At 37.0% G+C, this 6,324-nt stretch overlaps 1 long non-coding RNA gene across 1 annotated transcript; it reads right to left on the bottom strand.

Annotated features, from left to right (window-relative positions):
• Positions 1-4,539: 4,539 nt before the first annotated feature.
• Positions 4,540-5,660, bottom strand: LOC135740599 (uncharacterized). Its single transcript, XR_010529223.2, has 3 exons — positions 5,474-5,660; positions 5,248-5,362; positions 4,540-5,112 (listed from the first exon to the last, which is right to left on the bottom strand). It is a non-coding gene; the product is annotated as an uncharacterized lncRNA (long non-coding RNA).
• Between the last annotated feature and the right edge of the window lie 664 nt (positions 5,661-6,324).

Here is a 6,324-nt window from a genome sequence, read left to right on the forward strand (position 1 = left end):
AATCAATGAACAGCACTAATAAAGCATCATTCTTACAGATCATTAACTAAAAAAAGTTGGTTTAGGGTTTAGTTACTCTTTAAAAATAATGTGGTTTCAGTTTCTTATTCATTTATTTTATCATTGAGGCTTTCTTAAAAAGTGTAAAAAATATTGTCTCGTCTCGTTCTCGTGAACCCAATCTCGTGTTTCGTCTCGTCTCATGGATTAAGTGTCTCGTCACACCCCTAATCAAAGTATTAACATTTGGGCATGAATCCAGCATGTATTATTTTTTAAATGAATATGTTTAGACTTTACTTCTGGAGGGGGTCCCTGGAACAACATATTTGAGTCTGCAGCCAAATACATTTCAGTTTGTGTGTCTTTGACATGAAAAGGTTTGACCACCACTGACATAACCTGGTCTCAGGTGCTAATGGTTTTAAAGAGATAGCTCAAACGAATTTTGTCTCAAGAATCCATTCTAAGAAAAATATGTTTTTGCTCCATTTTCCAACTAGAATCATGTTATGTTTGTTTTGTTTTTGATTGACTTCGGACACTATGTAAAGCAAAAAGCATGTTACCTGCCATTTTAAAAAATATGACACATTTATTCCAACAATAGTCTTCAACGGGAAGCTACGAAATCTACGAACAAATCCATATTCAGGGGGATCATAAGCCAATAACAGCTGATCTAAAAGCTCACAGCATGTGGCGACACATTTTGAGCCTGTACATCTCAGACAAAGGGGTTTGGTGTAGATTGACAAAAAGCAGGTCGGGTGCAGAAAGGCATGGAAGTGTCACATTTACAAAGTATTTCCAAACAATGAGTGCTTACCTTTGCATGAATTCGAGAGTAAAAGCCATCTCCGGTGGGTATTGGATGTTGCAGACATAAAACATGGAGAAGACGTAGCTCAAAGCCACAATGGGAGAGGTGATGTGGTCATTGACAAGTAACCCATCAAGAGCAATCTTGAATTGCTGGTCACCTTTAACACATATTAAAAAAAGATAAAGAAAAAAAATAACAATTCTGAGCACCATGTAAAAAAAATCCTATATTTTAAGGCAAGGAAAACATTTCTTTGATAAATACGACAAAACAACAGCTTATAAAACAGCTCGCTGAGATACAAAAAATATTTAACTACAAACCTCTGACTAGGATGCATGGGGTCACTGGGAGTTCGACTTCAGGATCTGCAGAGATCTGTTTTGGTGACAGACATAACACATGAATTAATGTTTCTAGTACACACAAACCAAATTGACTATCTGCTAGTGTCTTCATCAGACAGAGGTAGCCATTAAGCACAGACATTAATGTAAATAGTTTATAGAGAGAGAGTTTATAGAGAATATCAGCAGCACAATTAGGGGAATCTATACTTCATATACTGTGATTGGTTACTTGGTTCACCACTGGATGCAAATAATTATCTTGCACATAGTTTAAAATTTACAACATCTACCTCTTTTTTGTCGAAGAGTTTATAAGAGTCTTCCTTGAAGTATTTTGCAATGCCATAGATGAGCTGTATTGGACCTTCGCCCGTCTTCATCCCTTTGGAGTCAAGTCGAGCTATAACAATACACACACGCGTGGCTAATTTACATACACACACACAAACACAAAACGTGTATGGGCTAACATTAGCTGGGCAAACGGGCCATCGTCCACCCACGCTTCAAAATAACCCAAAATGCACACATTCAAATGTTACAATGAAACACACACGGCTACCAACTGACTATCGAGACCAAATTTCATGTACGAGGAACAAAAAATTGGCTTTTGACCTACTTACGAAGCGCAGGCGGCGGGCTAATGCTAGCGGAGCTAGCAGCAAACGTCCACTCACGCTTCAAAATTACGCGAAACGCACATATTCAGATGTCGACATGAAATAAACACGGCTACCAACTGACTATCGAGACCAAATTTCATGTACGAGGAATAAAAAATTGGCTTTTGACGTACTTATGAAGCGCATGCGGCGGGCTAATGCTAGCGCAGCTAGCAGCAAATGTCCACTCACGCTTCAAAATACGCGAAAACACACACATTCAGATGTCGACATGAAACACACACACGACTACCAACTGCCTATCGAGACCAACTTAATGTATGAGGGGGAACAAAAAAAATGGGCTTTTGACGTACCTGGTACATAGGAAGCGCAGCCGACATGCCAATGCTAACGTAGCTAGCAGCAAAGGTCCCGTGCTCAGCTGCGAGCCACACTACCCTGGCCTGTATAGCGCCGGTTGGAATGCTGTTAGAAACCTTCAAAACAAAATTAACCAACTAATAATTTGATGAAATGAACAAAAACGTGATTATCATGTGTTAAACTTAATATATTTTGTTTGAGAGGCGGCACTCCATTCCTATTCTCATTACACACAACCAACCTGTTTACAACTTTCCACATGACTCACAGAACTTCAGGCTGGCACTGACCGCGCTGAGTGTAATGGCGTCGGAAAATTCTGGCTGGGGGAGAAAAATCTACCCATACTGCCTTGCGCAACAGCAAACTTTCCGTATTTCGCAAAACGGAGCGAATCCGTAGCAAATTCACGGTAAAGGGACCCCTAAATTTACGGATTTTTTTAACAGTGTATACTGTACACATAGCTGAAGCATTCAGTTTCTCAAAGTGACAGGTTTGGAAGGAAGGGAATGGTACTCTAATGGATAAACTAAATAGGCCTGTTTACAATTTTTAGTTGAGCTCAAAAGAAAACATTTAAACAAAAATAAATAGGCTACAAAAGATGCAAGAGAGCATACATTATGTACATTATGTAGCAAACATTGTGTATAATGTTTGCTAATTTGGGTTTTGACAACCAATAGGCCTAATAATCATACTAGCCTACAATCGGAGACAACTACCTATCAGACTATGGTCTTATTTATTAATGGTATGTTTTTAATTATCATAGCAGCATTAACATAAATAGATAGTCTATGCATATAAGCCCAAACAGAAATGCACAGTTTGTGTGTTTGGCCAAGGTATTCATCAAGGTGTGGGGTCTGTTTACAAAGCCAGAAACAAACAAACAGCTTTATTTTATCTAACCCTAACCTTATTGAGCCTTCAAAGTGCTCTCTGAAACTACACCTGAGATGGCTTGTGTACTTGAAATGAGAACATGAAAAGTTTGTTGTAGAGCTAAGCCAAATAGATCGTTAGAAAGGTCTTGACCTGCAGAATAACATATGTCAGTATAAAGAATCTACATGGCACCTGCTTTGAAATACGGCCCTTTAAAACATCACCTTGGTGCATTTTTGAATGCTTATAATTAGGCAACAAAAGGGGCTATAGACATGGGACAAACTCTTAATGAGAGCTCTTGACCTCAGTTATAATGTCAATATAGTCAACAACTTGGGACTCTATCAAATATGGTTAAAATTTATTTAAACCTATTTAACAATTAAATATTTAAAATCTGATTGCATAAGTGTGTTAACAATCCCCCTAAACACCTTACTGTACTCTCAACTCACTATTTACAACCTCCAATTATAAGAAAAACACAAATGTTTTTAAAAAACTACAATTCCCTACATGTGTGCAATGCAGCTTGATACAAATCAGCACTAAAATTGTAGTTTTTCTGGTTTGCAAAGTAGGGCTGTAAAAACATATATCTACTGAATATATAAACACCTAGTTCAGACAAACTATTAATTATGCTGCATCTAGATGATCTATGTTAAGAAAATGTAAAAAAGTTGTTTTTTAAAGATATTTTAGCAGAAACAGTGTTTTTTGCTAGATGGGATACAGCTACGCGATTTAGGGTTAAGTTTGGGGTAGAATTCGGATGTAAACAGCGAATCTGTCTAGATGTGATACAACTTGTCTTAAATCGCGTGAAATGTTTGGTTTAGGGTTAGGTTTTGGGGATAGGATTAGGATAATAACAGCGCTCATCCGCGAGAGTTTGCTGTTGCTGTATCCCCTCTAGCCACAATGCCGAAACAGCAGAACAGGCAAACCCCGCCTTCAACACAATGCACTTCTGTAACCTTCTGCTACCAAAAAACTAATTTCTCAGATCGAAATAGAAATAGTTCAAAATGATTTTATTGTTGAGTTATCAAGTTTTTGTTTTGTATGTCATTTAATTTTGAATGTCATTTAAAAAGAAAACACGTCATGCAAGCTACGTGGTTTCAGTGATAGCAGCCTCATAGCAACGAACTATATAATACTAAATATAATGGGAAGAAAAAAGTATTAATCCACATCAACTTAGTTCGGGAGAATTTCAACTCAATATAATGGTTATGTAAGAACCTACTGTATGTGGCAATCTGTCTTGTGGATTATGACTGTAAAATCATTGTATAAGTCATTTACTAAGTTCATCATTCATTCACCTCTAAAGTGTGCTGTGACAATAGCTGAAATCATGACTATAACTCATTGTGGAAAACATTTTATTTTTTACAAACTTTAACAGTATTTGTTTCAAAGGATTCAAGATTCAATACTTTGTCATTTCAACTTAGCACACAAAAACAAAACACCTTACACACATTGACCACATTTGTACATTACAGTAAATAAGTAACATCACAATGGTAAACACACAATTTTGTCCTCACACAGACTAGTGTGATTATGTGTGCTTAAAAACAGTACCTACGTTTTAAAATAAATCAGACCTAGTAAAACATCATGTTTGCACAAGTAAGGCGAACATTATATTACACCACCATAAAGGTTTCTATGATATGCTGCAACATACTATACATTTACATCATTCTTTTTACAGAATACAATATCAGACTAGAAATAAAATAAAAAATCTGTAGTGCTAGTTATCATATTTATCCACATTGTCATCATTATCACTCTTATCATTGTATAACAGTGTCTGTATGCTTGGCATGGGGAGGGCCTGACACATGTGGGGGTTGTCTGCAGGAACAAAGTCTGATACATGTGGGTGAAACATCATAATGGCTTGATGTAGTTTTCTTTCCAGCTGTTGGATGCGTTGAATGAGAGCAGCTTTTGCATGAGTCTTCATATGTAAGGCATCAATCCCTCGCCTTTTTAGACTCCGCGAAACATCATCTTCTTCAATCTAGAAGACAAAAGAAAACAAAATGCTATGTTATGTTACCAGGTGGTTTCTAATATGATTTGCAGGTAGTTAGTTTGTCAGATGGTTACTAGAGTGACTGCTGTGTAGTTACTAGGGTAAAGTAATTATACTTACAGTGTCATCAAAGCAGAAGTAGACATGCCAAGAGGGATCACATGATTCCTGAAAATCAATTGTCGCTACCTGCTTGGAGAGTCTAATGGCAATGTCCTGCCCATCTGAAGCAAAGCTAGGAAACAAGCATGCAGAAAAATAAATGTATTAGTTTGTATTATAGTCCTTTTTAAGTTCAAACCTAATGTCATATTGTATCTAATTATCCACTTATAAGTAGATATACCTGGATATATTCTTCTCAGGTGGAGGAGGACTGCTCTCTCTCCCTTGATTCAGTTCTAGCCTTGCAGTTGGACTCTGAGCTCACGGTCCACATCTTTAAGGGTAGACTGGAAGTTTGAATCAGACTCTTGCCATCTTCTCCCAATACGGTATTTTTTCTCAATGTTCAGCAGAGTCCTCAATTCTAATATCTACACATTACAAAAAGTACAGCACAAAAGTTCAGTTGCTAGCAAGCAGAAAGCATTACGTAACACAGTCTCACCCCATTTCGTCAATATTTGACGACACTTGACCATTCGTCATATGTTGACGTGAAGGGTATACCTTTCGCGTCATTTTTTGACGAACTGGGGACTTCAATACTATTACGTCCGTTGCATTCTCTTTCCTATTTTTTTACCATTTGCGCGTCGAACGTACAAGACATACAATATTGTATAAGACATACAATATTCCAATGATTAATTAGTAAACAAAATATAAGTTCCTTAAATCTCAAACCATCAATATAAGTAGATTAAAAAATACAAGCAGCAAATACACACATAGGCCTACATATAAATAAGATACCAAATGATGTAAGTCCCATTCATTTTTAATATCATAATACCTATAAAAACAACCCAAATCAAAATCTACTTTTAAACCATGTGTGGCCAATGTTCGCATTTAATATACCTAAAAGGCCTCCTGTTTAAGTAAAAATAGGTCCAACTCACCTCACCTTCTAGATGGAAATACCCTCTCAATTCCTATCTGGACACCCATCTGGCTCGGCTGCAGTAATGTTTCTTGTCCTATCACCTTGATAGTCCCTGCGGTTTCATATTTCTCATCATTAAACTGCTA

The sequence above is a fragment of the Paramisgurnus dabryanus genome, chromosome 22, assembly GCF_030506205.2.
Source record: "Paramisgurnus dabryanus chromosome 22, PD_genome_1.1, whole genome shotgun sequence".
Taxonomy (NCBI): domain Eukaryota; kingdom Metazoa; phylum Chordata; class Actinopteri; order Cypriniformes; family Cobitidae; genus Paramisgurnus; species Paramisgurnus dabryanus.